Source organism: Silene latifolia, chromosome Y (assembly GCF_048544455.1).
Source record: "Silene latifolia isolate original U9 population chromosome Y, ASM4854445v1, whole genome shotgun sequence".
NCBI lineage: Eukaryota > Viridiplantae > Streptophyta > Magnoliopsida > Caryophyllales > Caryophyllaceae > Silene > Silene latifolia.
Window position 1 is genome coordinate 418,869,276 of NC_133538.1, and position 21,495 is coordinate 418,890,770.

Consider the following 21,495-nt stretch of genomic DNA (forward strand, 5'->3'; position numbering starts at 1 on the left):
GTTGTTTTGCACCGTATTCTTCAAACTGGTCTTACGGTGACCAAGGACAAGTTGAGCACCACAATCGATTTGCCTTATGGTATGTGGATATCTCGTCTGTTGGAAATTAAGGGAGTGATAGGGACTGACAGTTACGGTATTAGTGCTCGGGATAGTATGTGTGATAAGTTGATCAAGCTAATGGGTCTTGTCGTTGATGGACCCGAGTTGCTTCTGGAAAAGGATGTTGAGAAAGCCCCGGTGGATTCGGGTTTAGGAGCTATTGAGTCGAAATTGGAGGGATTTATGAGTGGTTTAATGGAGAAATTCGAGGAGCATTCGACTAGTTTGGCTACGGTATTGTCACGGGTTGGACCATCTCGGTCTTTAGACTCGGGTTTGGATGCTAGTCGGGTGTACTCGTGGATGGAGGATGTGGACAAGCGATTAGCGGGTTTTGAGAGGAGTCAAAGGCTATTCGTGGGGAAGTGTTCCCACACGGTGATCGTCTCACCTTCCTTACGAGTCAGGGTGGTGCTTTGGTGATGCACGGGAAAGCGATGGCCGGTGATCAAGCTCTCACGTTGGAAGCTACAAAGGCTCTTTCTTTGAAGGTGCTTAATTTTGAGAGGAGCATTGGTACTCTTTCACAGTTGGTTAGGAGCTCATTCGACCGTCTGGATGCTTTGGAGCACCGTACTAGACCCGACTACGTGAACCCGTATAAGACCCGCAACATTTGACCTCCTCTCGTCCTACCCTCATTAACCCTTACCTTGCTTAGCTTTTCTTTTATTTTTATCTAGTGGTGTGTTAATCAAACTCTTATTCGGCCCATTTTGGCATTACACTTGTGGTTATGGCCCAAGTGTTCTATTAGACATGTGATCATTCGGCCCACTTTGGCTTTAGACATGTTTAATTCTTAGTTTGTATGTTACTTATCTTTTGGATGCTTCTAGTCTTGCATGTTATTTTATTTCTTATGGCATTTTTATCTCTTGTCTCGTCTTATGTTATTCTAGTCATTTTTGATTTGTTCTTAACTTTTCGATGATGTCAAGAGGGGGAAAGAACGTCTATAGTAAGCATCTACCTAAGCTTGCTCCTTGTCAAGACCAATTGTCTCTTAAAGTCCTTAAAGCTTTGGTATTGAATATAATTGTTTGATCTTGCGTTAATCTTTATTATCAAGATAACGGTATCATATTAAGGGGGGACTTTTTCATTAGTCACAATTTTAGGAGACTTGCCATCATCAAAAAGGGGGAATTTGTTGGACCATATAGCTTATATGTTTATGTTTTGATGATGTCAAGGTGCTTTACATATTTTATACTTGTTGCGTGTAATCGTTTGTTAAGTGTTTTAGCATTAACCTATTACGAGCAACAAAGAGGATTGTGACGATTACATGAGAAGTTCAAGTCTTTGTTTAAGATCACACAATTCAAAGATTCATTCAAGTATTATGTGAAGACGAAGTTCGTCTAGAAGATTAATCAAGCTTGGATGATGATGTAGCCTATACTCGAAGATCTCCTTGAAGATTAGAATAGTATAGGTGATTATCTCTTAATAGTACTCAAAAGGATAAGTTTCTTTATTAGTAAAGTTATAGCTTTGCAGCTATAACATTACTAGTAAAAGAGCTCAATGTTATAGCTCTTCTACTATAACATTGAAATGCTGAGTTTTTATACACGACTTTTAAATGGTTCGAAAATTGTTTTGCAATTTCTTAAAGTTTATTTTATATGTTTTAATGAAAGTATTTATTTTATAAAGCCCGGTTTAGTGAGGAGTCCAGTTATATTGTTAGCGTTAATTGATGGTTATTGGATCGATTTATGAGTTGGACTTTACTATCAATAAGGGTTTCCATATAGCCTCTCTTAAAAACCTAAATTCTAATTATATACTAAGATTAGGGTTTTCATGGTTCACGAGCCTATGAGCCGTGTTGTGCCGTGTTGCCTATGAGATATTAGGTAAAGATTTTATTCTATAATAACATCTTTACATATCTTATATCTTAGTTAATATATTTGTTTGTGGTAAAAGATATTCTTGTTTTAGGAAATCTTATCATAATCTTAGAATTTATAGTAAAGATAATATTTGGAAAGATTATATTCTATCTTTTAGAATATTCTTTATTATCTTTTATGGCTTTTAGGTAAAAGATAATAAGAAGATATAATTGGTAATTATATCTTATTATTTCGGCTATTAGGGTTCTTGTAGAAACCGTGTAGCCTTCCTCCTCGTTGCCTATAAATACTTTGCTATTTACAACATCTAAAAGAGAGACCTTAAGCATAAAAATTGTTTTCATATTTTAAAGAGCAAACCGTGTGTTTTTAACGAAAACCGATTTGCATATTTTGAAAGGTCGTGTATTACAAAACTCACATACTTGTTCTTTATTTATCGTTATAAGATAATAGTGCTTAGTTGATTTCTTAACTTGTTCATTAACGTGAACCTTTGATAGAATCATTAGTGCTTTCTTATTAGCGTAAGTTAGTCACTCGAGTATTTAACGGTACTCATTGAGTTACAGCTAGAGTTAGTTGTACGAGTTGGGTTAGTAAATTTGTTATCCGTAGAAAGGTACTACATTTATTAATCGAGAATAGTGGACGTAGGTTTCGACTTCTGAAACTGAACCACTTCAAAAATCCGTGTGTCTCTTCTTGTTTCGTTCTTTCGTTTACTTTGCTTACAATCATTAGTTGATTAGTTAAAGTTTAATCAATAAACTTTAAATAATCAATTACATACGCACAATCAAAAAGCTTTCAAAAGTTTTAAATCCTCAATTCACCTCCCCCCCCCCCCCCCTTCTTGAGTATTTTGGATCAATAGACTCTTCACAATAGCATGTCCCCGGCAACAGCGCCAAAATTTGGCTAGACTTGTCGTGAGTCTCCAAATTAGTATTTTTATCCACTACAAACTCAAACTAGTAGCAAGTGTAAGTAGGGGTCGATCCCACGAGGAAGGTGTTTATGTTGATTAAATGTGTGCAAAGTTAAGTAACCAATTGGGGGGTTTGAATGTTGATTGATTCAAGTCTACTAAAGTAATAATCTAAGGCAATGAAAATGTAAAAACAATATAAGTAATTGAAAATGTAAACAAATGATGAGAATAATTCTTGGACCAAGTAATTTCCACCAACTAGTTATGAATTGATAATTGACTCTTCTAATCTATTTCATTATTGAATACTTTGCTATGAAGTTGTCGACTTCTAATTCCACATAAGTTTAGTTATTAGCTACAAGCGTAAACAAATAACCCTTACAATGTTGTCAATTTAGTCAAGCGATTAATCGTATCAAAATTGTAGAATATAGCGATGGAATTTAGCAAAGATGAATAAATGAAGAATACAAGCGATGCTCCACTTTGATTCATACAATTTTAATCATTTATAATTCAACAATGATGAATTAGCATACTACTTGATGAATTATAATTGCTACAACGGAATAGGTAAACAAAGAAAAGATTCATTCACCTAATCTAGCAATGGTTAATTAAATAATAACAACTAGTTGATCATTCTAGATGTATAATTAACAAACCAACAATAATCTAAATTAAACTTGATATTCAAATAATGAAATAGAAATAGAATAAGGGTCTTACAATTCAATAAGTAAATTGGCTTCAATAACTTGTTCCAAGATATAGAACTTAGCCCTCCATACAAATAATAAAAACAAACTTGAAATTGGAAACTGTTTATGTATTCTAATGATTAAAAGGTAGAGAAAGTATGTAAAAAAGTGTGTATGAGTCCCCCAATTTGATCAACAAGATCTCTTTATATAGTCTTCAAAAGAGCATCTCCATAAAGTGTCATAAAGAATGGGCATAAATCCCAAAATAAAGGAGAATTAAGAGAGTTGTAGAATCCAATGCGGAATCCAATGCTGAGCCGCCACTAGCGGCTTTTTCCCGCCACTAGCGGCTAGAAGAGATGTGCCGCGACTAGCGGCATTTTGCCGCCCCTAGCGGCTTTCTATTATGACGCTTCCTCTTCTTCATTTGCTTCCATGCTTTGACTTTTGTCCTTCGGCCTTGACTTGCTTTAAAATCCACACTCACATGACATCTTTAGCCCAATACCAACCTCTAAAGAAGCCCTCTCCATACATAACAATAAAATCAATCCAATTATCCCATAAAAACACACAAGTCCATTACCAACCCAACATAAGAGACATATACAATAAAATCCACTAAAATGCTTCTCAACCTATCAATTAACCATCAAAATAACCTTTATTCACCAATACTAAACTAGACTAATCACCTTTCCACTCGATCGAGTGGTCTGATTTAACCCTTGTTTCGTCAGTACTCGACTGAATATTGGCCGTATACCCTTATGTTAAGACTTATAATGGTAGACTTGTGTTTAATGAGTATGATGACCCTATATGGGTGTTATTTTGTGAATTGTTTACATTTGGTCATATTATATGGCATTTTGCTATTCCAAGTGAGATTAAATGAACATTGTTATTCGACATGAGTAATTTGATGATAAAGAAGATGTGATAAGTTTGCAGAGTGCATGTTACTTGCCGTGATTTTATTTTGTGATAACGATGTCGGTATCATGTGATGGGTGCAAATCATGTGTCTCATAGAGTGGTCGTTGCATGATTGAGTGTTGTAATCTTCCTTATAAACGGGACTTTTGATGATGGATGGCAACGGGTATGGAAACACATGTGTGATCATGTGGTGGATTTGACGCGGTATATGCGTGACATGGTATATGCGAAAAATGGAAGTGCTGAACATGATGAGTCACATAACGAATAATTTTGGCATTTCTTAATTGTTTCATGGAGTCCGTATATTCTTTTCATTTGATGCACCTTCATGTGATTGTGTGAGATTTGACGTGACATATACATGCGTAATAATGTTTGAGTCATGTTGTGTCATATATATATATATATATATATATATATATATATATATATATATATATATATATATATATATAGATATATATATATATATATATATAGATAGATAGATATTGGGTCAAGATCTGGTGAGAACCACTAACATAATGAGAACCGTGAGAACCCTTACTAAATCATCATCGAATCTTGTTCCGAAAGTTTTGATGGATCATTTACCCTTGGCTTAGTTTATTCAAACACACTTTTAGTATAGCTAAAGGAAATTTATTGATTTTATTAACAAAATATATACTTAATGTACAAAAAATACAAATGTCTATAGATGCACGAAAACGTATACTAGGTACATTAAAATTGTTACATGCATGAAAATGATTACTAAGTGCATGGAAATATCAGACTCTAGGTGCACGAAAACGAGTTCTAGGTGCATGAAAATTGTTATATACATAAAAATGAGTCGTAGGTGCATAAAAATTAATAAAATGTTTCTCGTCTCGATTTCTGTCAATAATTTATATTTTTTGAACCAAGAAATAGGTTTTCTAGTCATAAAAATCTATGTTGAATCCAAATATGTCGTTATTTTTTAGAAAAATAAATTGTAAGGTGGAGTGCTCATAGTTCTCATTATGTTGGTGGTTCTCACCGGATCCCAAATCTCTCTCTCTCTCTCTCTCTCTCTCTCTCTCTCTATATATATATATATATATATATATATATATATATATATATATATATATATATATATATATGGATCTAACTAGATCAAGGGATGAGATTAACCCACCCAAACACTCATAAAATAATTCTATCTTTCTTTCTCTTAAAATCAAACTTCATGTGCGTTTATTTCGTTTTTTTTCTCACTGTGTTCTTCATTATTCTCCTGATTTTCCTATTTTCATCAAATTCATGTCTGAATTCAACTAAATCTTCACAAAAACTGGAGTAATTCAAAATTAAAAACACAAAATTCCTCAATTATCTTACAATTAATTCGATTGAAGCAAGCAATTCTTCAAATATAATTGGTGTTAAATTTGTTCATTACAATAACTTTTGATAATATTTCGTTATTTTTTTTTTTTGTGATTTGCAGCATTTAAATCATGATGAACAAATATAATTGGTGTTAAATAAAATAAATGACGCAATGTAATAGAATAACTGACGCAGTATAATAGAATAACTACTTTACTGTAATAAAATAACCTATTTTTACTTTATTAATGAATTTAAAATAAATATGAGTTTGACTCAATTTGTTATTTTTTATTCTTTTTAATGCAATAAATAACTATGTTCAATGAAATAATTCATTATATTTTTGTGATTTGTACGTTGAATCATGATGAACGCGGATAATTGATGTTCAATGGAATAATTGATGTATATACTTGGTCATGTTAATGAGAAAACTTAGTTATTTTATAGTGAACTCAGTTGTTTACTAGGAATAGTGTTCTCTAGTGTGTGTGTGTGTGTGTGTGTGTGTGTGTGTGTGTGTGTGTGTGTGTGTGTGTGTGTGTGTGTGTGTGTGTGTGTGTGTGTGTGTGTGTGTGTGTGTGTGTGTGTGTGTGTGTGTGTAGTTATTTCAATGTAGAAACTCGGTTATTGTAATAAAGAAACGTAGTTATTTTATAGTTAACTCAGTTGTTTACTGAGAATAATGTTCTCTGATTTCTATAGTTATTCCAATGTAGAAACTTAGTTATTGTAATGAGTAACTCATGTTATTGTATTGAGATAAAAAACTCAAATTTAAACTTTCTATATTTTTGTTTGTTTTCATCTTGTCTAATTGAATAACTGACCATTTTCAATAGAATAATTGATTTCGTTCTATAAATTAATTAAGTGCTTAATACAATAGCAAAATCTAAAAAATGAAATAATCAAATATAGCAACGTTAAAAAGAACCACTTACTTTTATTATATAACTATTTTGTCTCCCACACATTACACGTAAGCATCTCCAACAAATTATATTTATACATCTTCATAATTACATCTAAGCATCTCAAACAATACATCTAATAATAGTAACATCACTAACATTACATATATGTATCTCCAAATACTATGTCTAAAAGTATTTCTTTCCGACGAGAACCATGTCTTGTCGTTGTTTTCACCATTCTTCTGTTAGTATTTCTTCCTAACGAGAATCATGTCTTGCCTATTGTGGACGGCTGAACCAGCTGAAAATAAAAACTCACTTAGAGAAATAAAAACAAAAAACGGGTAAGTTAAAAATAACTATACAACTGAAATACAATAACAACTTATGCGTATTGAAATAACTATAAATACATTATAGAGTAACGTGATATTTTAGAGAAATAAAGGCCTATTTTGTTAGAATGGAGTAACTATGCAAAATGAAATACAATAATCCAACTATTGCATTGAAATAACTGAAACAACACAATACAATAATTAATTATTTCAGAGAAATAACAATGTGCCAAAAAAACGAGAATAGCTGCTCTAAAATAACATGTAGTTATTTCAATACTCATATTCAAGTATTTCAATGTTCATATTCAAGTATTTAAATACTCATACAAATCAAGTATTTCAAATTAAGCTTGTAAACAAAGATACAATATCACATGTGCAATTGAAGCAACAAAATTACTCAAAACACCTTCTACAACAACATGAAAATGCACTAATCATGTAGAAAAGTGAATAAACTGAAATACAATAACCACATATAAGTATTGAAATAACCATAAAAAACTATAAAATAACTGGATATTATAGAGAAATAGAAGCATATTTGTAAATTGGAGTAACTACGCAAAATAAAATATAATAATCCAACTAATGCATTGAAATAACTGAACTAACGCAGTACAATAATTGGCTATCTCAGAAAAATAATAATGTACCCAAAAAAATGAGAATACCTGCTCACAAAATAATATGTTGTTATTTTAATACTCATATTTAAGTATTTTAATGTTTATATTCAAAATATTTTAATGTTCATATTCAAGTATTCCAATCATAATAGTCGAGTATTTAATTAATTTTTGAAATTGACATAATAAAGTATTAGCTTCAGCAAATTAACAAATACAGAAATCAAAATCAAAATAGAACTTACATATAGATAAATTTGACAGAAAAAAAAACATAATCCACGATTGCAATCTCTCCAAATAGTCCGCCAAGGACAAAATAATGTAAAAGAAAGAGCATGCATAACTTACATTAAGTAAAACGAAATCTGATCAGAAAATCAAAAACGGAGCAATCATGTTGATGGACGACAAATTAGAATGATGATGATGAAGAAGGAGTTTAGCAATTTATGAGCGATTTGTTGATTTTTTTGGTTTTTTCTTCAGAAGATGTCGTCGTTATTTGGTTTTTTTTTTGACTTTTTAGGGGGAGAAGGAGGAGAGAGATTAATTTTTCTAATAATGAGGGAGATTGAGAGAAAAGTGAGTATATATAGGTTAAGCAAGATTTGATCTCAGCGATCCATCTTAGATTAGATTAGTGGTTTAGATTTTGAGGGGTAACTCACCGGAAAAAAAAACAACTCATATGATCCTCTATATATATATATATATATATATATATATATATATATATATATATATATATATATATATAGTAATAAGATCAAATGAATCCTCCTCTTACATGTGAGTCCATAAGTCTCATTATGGGCCATTGGATCTTGGAAATGGAGGGCTAAGATGAGAACAAAAAAATTAAGGTTAATGCTCTAATTTTGCCATCTTCCTCTAATTTTCTCATTAACTACATTAATCTTCCTCATCTTTCATTCACCAACTCATTATCACATCTCCTCATTCTCTCTATATATCTCACTTCTCCATATTCCCTCCAAAAAAACCAAGAAAAAAAATCCAAAAAACCAAACAAATAAAAAACCCAAAAAATCCAAATAAATCAATTACTCATCTTTTCCTCATTCACCATCCACCTACCGCCACCAACCGGAAACCACCACAGTCACCAACCGCCACCGCTGCCGCCACCACCACCGCCCGACATGATTTTATAACTTCTTTTTTTTTTTTTTTGAACTTGATGTTTGGGTGTTCTTTTTATTTTTATTTTTGTTGTTTTTTTTCTCCTTATATCGTCTTGCTATATAATATTGTTTTAAATTTGTGAGTTTTTTTTCATTTTAATCTTAGATCTATAAATAGATAAATTTTCATTGACCCTTTTTTTTCCATTTCCGTTTTTTTTTTCAGTTTTGATGTTTTGGTCTTTTTTTTTTCCGGTTATTGACATTCTTACAAATTATATTGTGATTTTAGTACTAAATCTATTAGTTATGAAATCTCATTTTTTACTTTTTTCTTGTTGATATCACTTTGTTAATATCCGTCTTGTTATATATATTTGCCAAATTTCGTATTTAAAATTTTGTCTTGGTATTGTGTGATTTAGGATCTATTAAACTTACTTGTGCGGTTAAAATTACATTTTTTCGGTTAAAATTACACTTTTATCCGTTAAAATTACACTTTTTTCCGTTAAAATTACACTTTTTTCGGTTTAAACACAGTTGTTTTCCTGTTAAAATTACATTTTTTAACGTTAATATTACACCTTTTTCTGTTAAAATTACACATTTTAACGTTAAGATTACACTTTTTTTTCGTTAAAATTACACTTTTTCCGGTTAAAATTACACTTTTGTCCGTTAAAATTACACTTTTTTCCGTTAAAATTACACTTTTTTCGGTTTAAATCACAGTTGTTTTCCTGTTAAAATTACATTTTTTAACGTTAAAATTACACTTTTTTTCGTTAAAATTACACTTTTTTTCCGGTTAAAATTACACTTTTCTCCGTTAAAATTACACTTTTTTTCGTTAAAATTACACTTTTTTTCGGGTTAAAATTACACGTTTTCCCGTTAAAATTACACTTTTTTCTGTTAAAATTACACTTGTCTTCATTAAAGTTACATTTATCTCTATTATTAAAGTTACACTTATCTCTACTAAGGTTACCCTCTCAATAACTAAAGTACGCTTTTGGACTAAAGCTAGAACAATTTGGACTGAAATTACACAAATTTGGACTAAAATTACACAATTTGGACTAACTAATGGAGTTATTTGTAAATTGGAACTTACACAATTTGGACTAAAGATACACAAATTTGGATTATAGTTATACAATTTGGATTAAAATTACACTTTTATGGACTAAAATTACACTTCCGTGGACCAAAATTACCCCTTTGATAGACTAAAGTTATACATTTGTGGATTAAAGTTACACATTTTTGAACTAAAATTACACTTTTTTGGACTAAAATTACACTCATAAAACGATAAAAGATATACACTATCAATGTACTAAAGTTACACTTTAGTGGACAATGATTGAAATTGCACAATCTCAATGACTCAAAACAAATGAATTGGGTAACTTTAGTCCAAATTGTGTATTTTTACTCTAAATTTAGTCGTAAATAGTGTTATATTAGTTCAAACAAATTCAAAAATATTCGTAAATAGTGTTTTTTCAGTCCAATTTTAGTCGTAAATAGTGTATTTTTAGTCCAAATTTTGTATTTTCAGTGCATAATTGTATAATTTTAGCTCAGATTTAATTGTAAATATTATATTTTAGTCCAAATTTAGTCCTAAATAACTCCATTAGTTAGTCCAAATTGTCTAAATAGTCCAAATAGTCCAAATTAGTTAGTCCAAATTGTCTAAATTAGTTTGTCCGAATTAGTTAGTCCAAATTGTTCAAATAGTCCAAATTAGTCTGTCTAACTTTAGGCAAAGAGTGTAACTTTAGCCATTAAGAGGGTAATTTCAACAGATGTAAGTGTAATTTTAACAGAAAAAGTGTAATTTTAACAACAAAAAGTGTAATTTTAACAGGAAAAAGTGTAATTTCAATCAAAAAAAGTGTAATTTCAACCAAAAAAAGTGTAATTTTAACAACAAAAAGTGTAATTTTAACAGAAGAAAGTGTAATTTTAACAGAAAAAGTGTAATTTTTTTTAAAAAAAGTGTAATTTTAACAAAAAAAAGTGTAATTATAACAGAAATAAGTGTAATTTTAACAGGAAAAGTGTAATTTTAATGGAGAAAAGTGTAATTTTAACAGAAAAAAGTGTAATTTTAATCGAAAAAAGTGTAATTTTAATAGAGAAAAGTGTAATTTTAATATTAGAGAAAAGTGTAACTTTAATAGAAAAAGTGTAACCTTAATAGAAAAAAGTGTAATTTTAATAAAAAAAAGTGTAATTTTAATGGAAAAAGTGTAATACCTTAAAAATAAGACTATATTTTAAATATAACTAAGATTAAAATCAACAAGTAATAGTAGATCTAAGACAAAAATAAAAAGATCTCATAAAATAAAAATAAGAACTAAGACAATATTAAAACAAAAAAAGCAGATCTAAGACTAAAAAGATCTCACAACAATATTTTTCTGAAAAAAAAAACACTATTTTATTTAAATGTGGTGATCTATTTGAAAAACGAGATTAGAAAATTAAAATCAGGAAAAAAAAATTATAATAAGACGAGATTTGAAAAAAAAAATTAACAAAACGACATCCTAAATCACGAACAATGGATTATATTTTATCAGTTTTCGAAATTAATTGCACTTTTTAAGTAAATCTAAAAATTGATGAAATATATAAAAAAACAAAACTCCTTTCACGCCCTCACGGCCACCACCACCGACCGCCACCGCACCTCACAACTCACCACCCCGACAACCTCCCTTCACTCTCCTTTCACGCAGACCACCACAAGCAGACCACCACTCTCCTTTCACGACCTCACGACAACCACCACGACAACCGACTATCACCACCCCTACAACCTCCTGCCGCCACCACCATCAGCCCTAACAACCAATAAACAAAAAAAACACAAAAACCACCACCCTGACAACCTCCTGCCGAACACCACCTTAAACCTAACATTATTTTTCTGGAAAAAAAAAACACAAAAACATTCAACAACCACCAATAAACAACCAAAACGAAGAGCAGATCTGAAAAAAGTAACGAGGTAGGTCGAGTGGTGGTAGATCTCGCTTTGTGGTGGTAGATCTCGCTTCAATAGTGGTAGATCTAAATACTAAAAGAAAAAAGAGAGATGGACGAAGAACAAAATGGTGGTGGCAGTTGGCAGAGGGTTGTCGAGATGGCCATTTTTTTGGTGGGTGTTGGCAGTGGCAGGAGGTTGTCGGAGTGGATAGAGAGGTTCATGGTGTCGGCGTCGACGCGTTTTAGGACGGGGTGGTGGTGGAAGGGTGGCCGTGCGATTTAGGGAGGGAGTTGGCAGTGGCACTGAGGAAGAGGACGGGAGTGTTTGGGGTGGTTGTTGGCTGGGAGTGAGGAAGAGAGAAAGAGAGATAGATGGTGGCCGGGTTTTTTTTTTGTTTTGGTTTTTTTTTTTTGGGTGATGAGAGGAAGAGAGAATGAGAGAGATGTGGTTTTTTGTTTTGGAATTAATGAATGAGAGAGTAGTGAATGAATGAATGAATGATAAGAATGAGGAGGAGATTAAGAGTGATTAGGAAGGAAGATTAGCTAGATGCATTTCTAGCCCTCCATTGAGATGTAATCTCCTCCCTCCATCTCCTTCATCCAAACGCCCATATGAAGACTTAGGGACTCAATAGATGTACGGGACTTAGGAGAACTTTACTATATATATATATATATATATATATATATATATATATATATATAGATATATATATAGATATATATATATATGTATATACATAGATATATATATGTATATACATAGATATATATATGTATATACATATATATATATATATAGAATTGGGATCCTGTGAGAACTACCAAAATAATGAGAACCGTGAGAACTCCACCTTACGGATACTTTCTTTAAAAAATAAAGACATATTTGGATTTAGCATAGAATTTTATGGCTAGATAACATATTTCTTGGTCCTAAAAGTATAAACTATTGACGAAAATCGAATCGACTTTCATTTTATTAATTTTCGTGCATCCTCTACTCATTTTCATTTAACTAACAATATTCATGCACCTAGAACTCGATTTCGTGCATCTAGCGCTCGTTATTTTTATGCACCTAGTACTCATTTTCATGCATGTAACAATTTTCATGCACCTAATATTCGTTTTAGTGCATCGATAGCTATTTTAGTATACTTAATTGTATTTTTTTACATTAAGTTTGAATATTGTTAATAAAATCGATAAATTTTGTTTAGGTATGCTAAAAAATGTGTTTGAATAAACTAAACTAAGAGTAAATGATCCATCAAAACTTTCGGAACAAGACTTGATGATGATTTAGTAAGGGTTCTCACGGTTCTCATTATGTTGGTGGTTCTCACCGGATCCTGACCTTATATATATATATATATATATATATATATATATATATATAATAGCACACGTTATATTAAAGAATATCACAGCTTACACTACAAAAAAAAAAAAAAAAAACGTAATATTATTATGTAATACAATATCATTCGTTATGTTAAACAATATCACAGCTTACAATATCACACGTTATACTAAACAATATCACAACTTACACTAAAAAGAAAAATTCCAAAAAAAAAATTTCGCGATATTGTTTTATAATACAATATCACACGTTATGCTAAACAATATCACAGTTTACAATATCACACGTTATACTAAACAATATCAAAGCTTACACTAAAAATAATCGAAAAAAAAACTCGAAAAAAAAATTCGTGATATTGTTTTGTAATACAATTTCACACATTATGCTAAACAATATCACAACTTACAATATCACACGTTATACTATACAATATCACAGCTTACACTAAAAAAAAAAAAAAAAAAAAAAAAAAAAAACTTTTCCAAAACACAATTTTGAAAAAAAAATCGTGATATTGTTTTGTATAGTCCGTGATATTGTTTTATGGACTCAAATATTTAGGTGGACTATATATATATATATATATATATATATATATATATATATATATATATATATATATATATATATATATATATATATATATATAGGGATCCGTGCGGCGAGTTACGGTGCGAACCGTATGAACTACCTAGATACACTTGATATTACTACCATATACATTTGGTATTACTAGTAGATACATGTGTATCCAATAGTAATACTAAGTGTATCCGGTAGTAATATTAAATGTAGCTAAGGTGTTATTTTGAGTATCCATTATCACCACCACCACCACCACTGCCCCCACCACCGCCGCCACTACCACAACCACCGCCATCACCAATGCATTACTCCCCACATACCTTATTACCCACGACCACCATAATACGCCACAACCATCACATTTGACCAACCCACCACCACCACTACTCACCAACAACCACCACATTACTCCGCATGCACCTTATCACCATTACGACCATTATCAACCACCATTCTCACCTCACGAGTACCCTGGACATCCAAAGACTACCCACCCTGAATCTGCAACACCCGACTCACCCCACCATAAGTCAACCCGCAACACCCCACCACGAACCTTCCTATCACCACTTCCGACCGTCACCTACCATTATTACTTACAAATTTGAAGATCTGGTAATTATTAAAACAATATTTTCATAAAAAAGTTGTGATCTAAATCATAGATCTATAAAAAATTAATAAGAATTACAGAAAATGACTGAATTAATGACATTTTTGTAACATTTCGAGACAAATAACTCACTCAATTCCTATTTACATTTGACATTTGAGTAATATCGACGACGAGAGACAGATCTGGGAGAATATTGAAGAGAGTTTGTGTCGATGGAAACGACGACAAAAAATGACCGTTCATTTTCTGACGGAAAACAAAAGAAAAAGAGGCAGGTGTATAGGGTTCGCCGGCGTCAGAGGTGCACCGACGTTGATGGTCGGAGCTGGAGGTCTACCGTCATTGGAGAATAATGTAGCATGTGGAAGGAAAGAAGATAAGAAGAGGGAAGTTGGAGTCAGTACTCAGAGAAATGTGATATGTGCTAGGTTGGTGACAGGTCATTGTCCTCATCTTACTATTTTAAAGTTGGTTCGTAGGTTCGCACCGATATGTTAGTTCTTATAGGATCCTAATTCTATATATATATATATATATATATATATATATATATATATATATATATATATATATATATATATATATATATATATATATATATAGATATATATATATATATATATATATATATATAGATATATATAGATATATAGATACACACACACACACGTGTATCACCAACGGAAGTTAGGCGTTACTTATGGAATTAGAACGTTAAACCTCAGATTTGACTTCGTGCTTTGACCTTCGGGTGACCCATAGACTAAGACTTATATCAACGGCATAATAAACATACGAGATTTGATCTTAGACTTATATAGTAGAGAAGTGGTTGGTAAACCCGAGAAGTGGTGGTTTACTGCATTAGATGATGAGTCCTTTGAGAGTACTTTATGAGTATTGAGCATTGAACTTCGGGACGAAGTTCTCTTTTAGGGGGAGTGAATATAACAATTGGGAATTTAATGATGTAAAACGAACGTGGTATGTATATGAGTAGCGTATGAGTAAGCATATGAGTAGAACAGAGGGTATACAATAAAGGAGAACGTGTGATTTTGGTGATAGAGATGAGAATCTTATTGGCATAACGCAGGCGATGATGACGATAAAGACCTCTAGAGAGCGCATGAGAATCGGTGATGAGGTATCAGGGAGTAAGCGGAAAGGAGAGAGAATGAGGTGAACTTCGGAGACGAAGTTCTTTTTAAGGGGGGGAGATTATAACACCTCATAGTTCATAAGAGCTATACTCGGTCGAGTAAACCGAGTACTCGACCGAGTAGAGCCCACTCAACCGAGTGAGGGACCGAGTGAGACCTGTAACCTTGGGAAACATTCTGATGTTGAGTCACTCGACCAAGTGGTGGTTTACTCGGCCGACTGGAGCTTCACTCGACCGAGTGAACCGGGCACTCGACCGAGTGAACCGGGCTTGCACGGGATTGTGGTAGGTGGCCTATCACTTTCTAATCCCTATTATTCATATTTCCTCTCATAGTCTCTCAAAAACCTTATCCTCTTATCACTCTAAAATCCATAAATAATCCCCTCAAGGCTTACTTTAAAGATCTTTTGCATACCTTGAAGATTCACCTTTAAATCTTCATTCCTTTTCATTGAACATGCCTTGTAAGTAATCGTTTCACTATCTCCTCTCCATTTTCTTAGTAGTGAGCAAACCCTTGTTTTCTAGTATTTGCACTATAGGATTTTAATTAGAGTTTGATTAATTATGTGGGGTAATTAAGGGTTAATTAGTAGTATTAGGTGTTGTAGAATGTTTTGTGATAATTATTATGTAATTATATAGGATGAGACGGTTTTATGAAATGAATCCTTGGTGGTTTTGAGTAACTTTTGGAGTTTGCTAAAAGGTAGGTTAATCCTACTCGGTTTCTTGTTGGGATTTCTTCATAACATGATAATGAGTCATTAGTGTTGGTTTCATAATATCATTGGATTTGCATTATAACATGTGGTTGTTGGTATACATGGGTATGTGGTATGATTGTCATTCATGATGCATGATAACGAGGCACAATTGGTATGAGTTATGAATATTAATTGTGAAATGGACATATTGGCATAATGTGTGGTATTTTACATTTATTGTGTTTGTCATGTATACTGGAGGACATGACGGGTTATGGTAGATCACTTGTTATTGAGCAGGCGTAAGACGGTTGGGAGACCGTCTTACGCTTGAGTCGCCTTTTGGAGTTTCCCATTCCAATAAGAATGTGCACATTAATGACTTGAGTACGGAGGGACTCGTGTGGTTGAGGCACGACATCTGGCAGGGGGTCCGAGTCGCTCTCGGGCCCGATACCACTGACGTGTTACAAGTACCTATTTGTGAGGTGTGGTGTCATGCGCGCGTCCCTGACACGAGTGGTTATGGGTACGTCTGGGCATGTCCCGGTACCGGCGTGGTGATTGTATAATATTGTCTCATTCATATCGTTGGCATGTTGCATATTTATTTAATTTGTTCTTTAATTTTGGAACACAGCCTCGGAAAACCGAGATAATAGCATCCTTTCATTACCTTGGCCGGGTAAGGAGGGGGTTTACATGTAATTAATTCAATTAAAACCCGTCTCAAAAACTCACCCAACACCCCATGAACCACACGGTTTAACCCGTGTGTAATACACTCCACAAACATCAACCAAACGCCACCCTAGCCAGGGTAGCGCCAACCACTAGCACCACCGTGGTCTAACACCCCAACCTCAGTGAACCACACCTAACCCAATGCCACCACTGCAATAACCACGGCTGTAAAACCGTGCCCTAGTATCAACGAACCACACCAACAAGAACAACTCGTGCAAACATGGTTTAAACAACACCAAACACCACCAACAATCACCACATCAACTACCCAAAACCACCCCTGGCTCTTGACAATACACCCTCAATAACCCTACGCCAGGTTCTGGTCAAGTCGAGCCATGGTAAGGGTCTTAGAAACCCGTGTTTATACACTATACAACCAACAACAAACACAACCTAACCCTAACCCTAGGTTAGCGGTGGTCCGGCAGGTCTGGGTCAGTCACGGCAGAGTTCACGGTGGGGCCACGGTCACAGGTCAGTCAAGGTGGTCAACGGCATAAAATAATTAGAATACGGATTAATTATGAGACGATTTTGTTTAAACATACATTTGAGACAAATAAGGATGGTAGATCTCCTTCTAATTCTCCCTCACTCTCTCTCTTATTCATATGAGATGTATTGTAAAAGTGATAAGTGATAAGATCACATTTTAACCCATTTTGCTAATGATTTTTGGCTCCTTTCACCTCTTAGTTCATGCAACAACTAGCTATTTAAAGTGATTTCTAGTATGAATAACTTCCATATTCCCGACTTATCTTTTGAGTATAGTTTAAGATTTTTCTACCTTTTACTTTACATTTTGCTAGGAGGACTTCTGCGGGCACGAGGTGGAGTATAAGAGTCAAAGTCTTTAAGCCGGGCAAAGTAGGAAAGAAGTCAAACAAGGTAGAAAAAGGCCAAGAAGCATTTTGGAGCTGACAATGGAGCAATTCTGCCGTCTGGTGAAATTCCCCCGCCGAGCGAAATTTCGCCCTCCGTCAGAGTTTGCAATTTTGACTTAATTTCCCATCTGGTGAAAATTTTCACCCACCGGGTGAAAATTTCACCCGCCCAGTTTCGTATGTTTTATGGCTTGTGGGTTTTGTATTAGACCTCCATATAAATATCTAACACCTAGATTAAAAACCTAAGTTCATTGGGGAGAAAATATAGGTTATTTAGAGAGAAAAACTTGTTTACATTTGTAATCCTTCGTTAATCAAAGTATTAATTTTTCCTTAAATATAGCTTAATTACTCTTTAGTTTATGTTAAATCTACTCTTTCCAATAGTCTACATTTAGTAATTGGGTTGTAATTTGAAGAGTAGAAGAGATTCATCTTCCATTTATCAATTCCAGTTGCCTCCTTTAATTAGTATTGGTATAATTCTCATCTTTATTTAACATTCTTTCAATTATTTACGTGTTTATTTTTGCTTAGTTAACTTGGTTTCATATCATGTCTCTTATTGCTAGTTTTGTGGTATCTTCTTCATTTGTTGTTGTTGTTGTTGTAGCCCTTAGCATGTGTGAGTAGTCTCCCTACTAGGCTGAAGGGGGTCCTATTGTAGACTTCTTGGGTCAATTGTTAGCTTGAATTAGTGGACACCATTGAGTAGTTGGTTTAGAATAGTTGTGCACACCAACTGTTTCTGGAATTACTAGAATGAGGATTCCAGCCTTTCTCTATTTGTTGACTAGTTAAGGTGAAAGCCTTAACTTGTGGTAGTGAGCACAATTACTTGGTCTTGGCTAGTCTAAGTGAGGGCTTGACTTCCCTTGACCAAGGGACCGACTCACACCGAGAGGTGGAACCTTCCATGACCCTACCCTTTGGTGACCATTAATTTAGACTTACTAGTTGACCCTTGTCTACACTAGCAAACCCAACACCCTAGTCCCCTTAATTATTATCTTCAATAGTTCTTAGCAATTTTCTAGTCTTTACTTGTTTTAGTTTTAGTTTGCTAATTAGTCTTTTAATCAATCAATCGGTGTGCTAGAACTAAACTTGAGGCTAACAAACAATCTAAGAGCCATAATTTCATCCCTAGGGTTCGACCCTCCGAATACTACAACGGTTAAAACCGTACATTTGCGAGAGGAGTAAATATAAAACTCTATCAAGTTCTTGGCACCGTTGTCGGGGACGGCAATATTGGATTAGATTAGTTGTTTAATTCTAGGCTTAGTTTACTTTTTATTTGTTTTCTTTCCCTTGTCCTATTGCATTCTTGCATTAAGACCATTTGATCTTCTTTTGAGCGCATGAGTAGGTGCAACATTGGACCTCTCTTCCCTCTTGATCCTGAGATCGAGAAGACTTTCCGGGCGAGAAGAAGATAAGCACTTTTGGTACTAACGAGATCTCCACCTTTCGTTAGCCCACCAAATACACCACCCTCCACAATTGAGCCTCTAATCACTCAACCCTCTTCATCCACCCAAACTCCCATCAATCCAACCCAAGGAAACACCACCTCACCACCTTCATATTTCACCAATCAATTTACCAACCCACTCTTTACATTCACATCATTCCGAAACCAATTCACCGAGATCACCAAATACATCAAATTCTCCAATTTCCCCAAGAGAACACCTTGAAAACGAAGGCATGACAGATCAACCCATGGGATATTACAATAGGTCGGTCCCTAATCGGTCTTGTTCGGCCGTCAATTATGGGGCAATTGCTCCAAATACCTTTGCGTTTCGCCACCATTTGATCTCTTTCTTCCAACAAGATATGTTTCATGGCATAAGGAATGAAGATGCTCATGGCCACTTGGTCATGTTTAAGGACATAGTTGGCACAATCAAGCACAATGGCATAACATAAGAGCAATTATTACTCATGCTCTTTCATTTCTCTTTGAAAGACAATGCGAGAAAATTGTTGAATTCTCACGAACAGGGTATATTTACTACATGGGCTAGTCTTTCTAAAGCGTTCATTAACAAATTCTACCCTCCATCTAAGACCGCAAGGATAAGACATGAGATCCAAACCTTGAACAAAAGGATCTAGAAACCTTGAGTGAGGCATGGGAGCGTTTTAGGGACCCTTACATCTTACCCCCATCATGGTATCCCCAAGTTGATAATCACCTAAACATTATTTCAAACCCTTAAACCAATGTTAAGAGATATAATATTAACAGCATCCGGAGGCAACTTTGATAGCATGAATAGTGCGGCTTGAATACCCCATTATTTAGTGACATAGGCATTAGTTAGGCAGCGGTGGAAATGTGTTTTACAAATAATATTTGAGTATTTTACATTTTATAAAATGATATTTATAATTATAATTAGAGAATTATGTGGTGAGACGGGATAAAATAATAAAATAATGAATGAGTCGGGAAAGGGAGTTGGGCAGTGTATAGTAGCTCGTGCAACATAATAATAATAATAATAATAATAATAATAATAATAATAATAATAATAATAACAATAATAATAATAACAACAAAAATAATAACAACAGCAACAACAACAATAATAATAATAATAATAATAATAATAATAATAATAATAATAATAATAATAATAATAATAATAATAATAATAATAATATTAACAACAACAACAACAACAACAACAACAACAACAACAACAACAACAACAACAACAACAACAACAACAACCAGTGATAATAATAGTAATAGAAATAATAATAGTAATAGTAATAATAATAGTAATAATAAAAATAATAACAATAATAATAATAGTAATAGTAATAGTAATAATAATAATAATAATAATAATAATAATAATAATAATAATAATAATAATAATAATAATAATAATAATAATAATAATAATAATAATAATAATAATAATAAGAACAATAATAATAATAATAATAATAAGAACAATAATACTAATAACAACAACAACAATAACAACAACAACAACAACAACAACAACAACAACAACAACAACAACAACAACAAAAATAATAATAATAATAATAATTAATTAGTAGGTTTCCTAGCAATTTCCTAATTGCCTTACCTTCTACTATAAATACCACATTGACCTCGCACATTAACTTTTATTCACATATAAAACACAATAATTCAGAAGAGGGAGAGAGAGAGAGAGAGAGAGAGAGAGAGAGAGAGAGAGAAGGGGGGGGGGGGGAGGGAGGAAAAGGAAGAACTTGTCTTAATTTATCATCTTAAGTTACATTTTATAAAACTGTCTCATAATATTACTTGTCTTGTAATTAATTCATATAACTTGTAATTGAACACTGTATGACCTAACTACGCCGTGACCTTGGCCGTGGACCACCAGGGGTTGACCAGACCTCTCATTAGACCACC

The 21,495-nt window shown here is 33.1% G+C and overlaps 1 non-coding gene across 1 annotated transcript; it reads right to left on the reverse strand.

Annotated features, from left to right (window-relative positions):
* Window positions 1-20,147: 20,147 nt before the first annotated feature.
* On the reverse strand, window positions 20,148-20,251 carry LOC141635384 (small nucleolar RNA R71). Its single transcript, XR_012540077.1, has one exon. It is a non-coding gene; the product is annotated as a small nucleolar RNA R71 (small nucleolar RNA).
* Window positions 20,252-21,495: the final 1,244 nt, after the last annotated feature.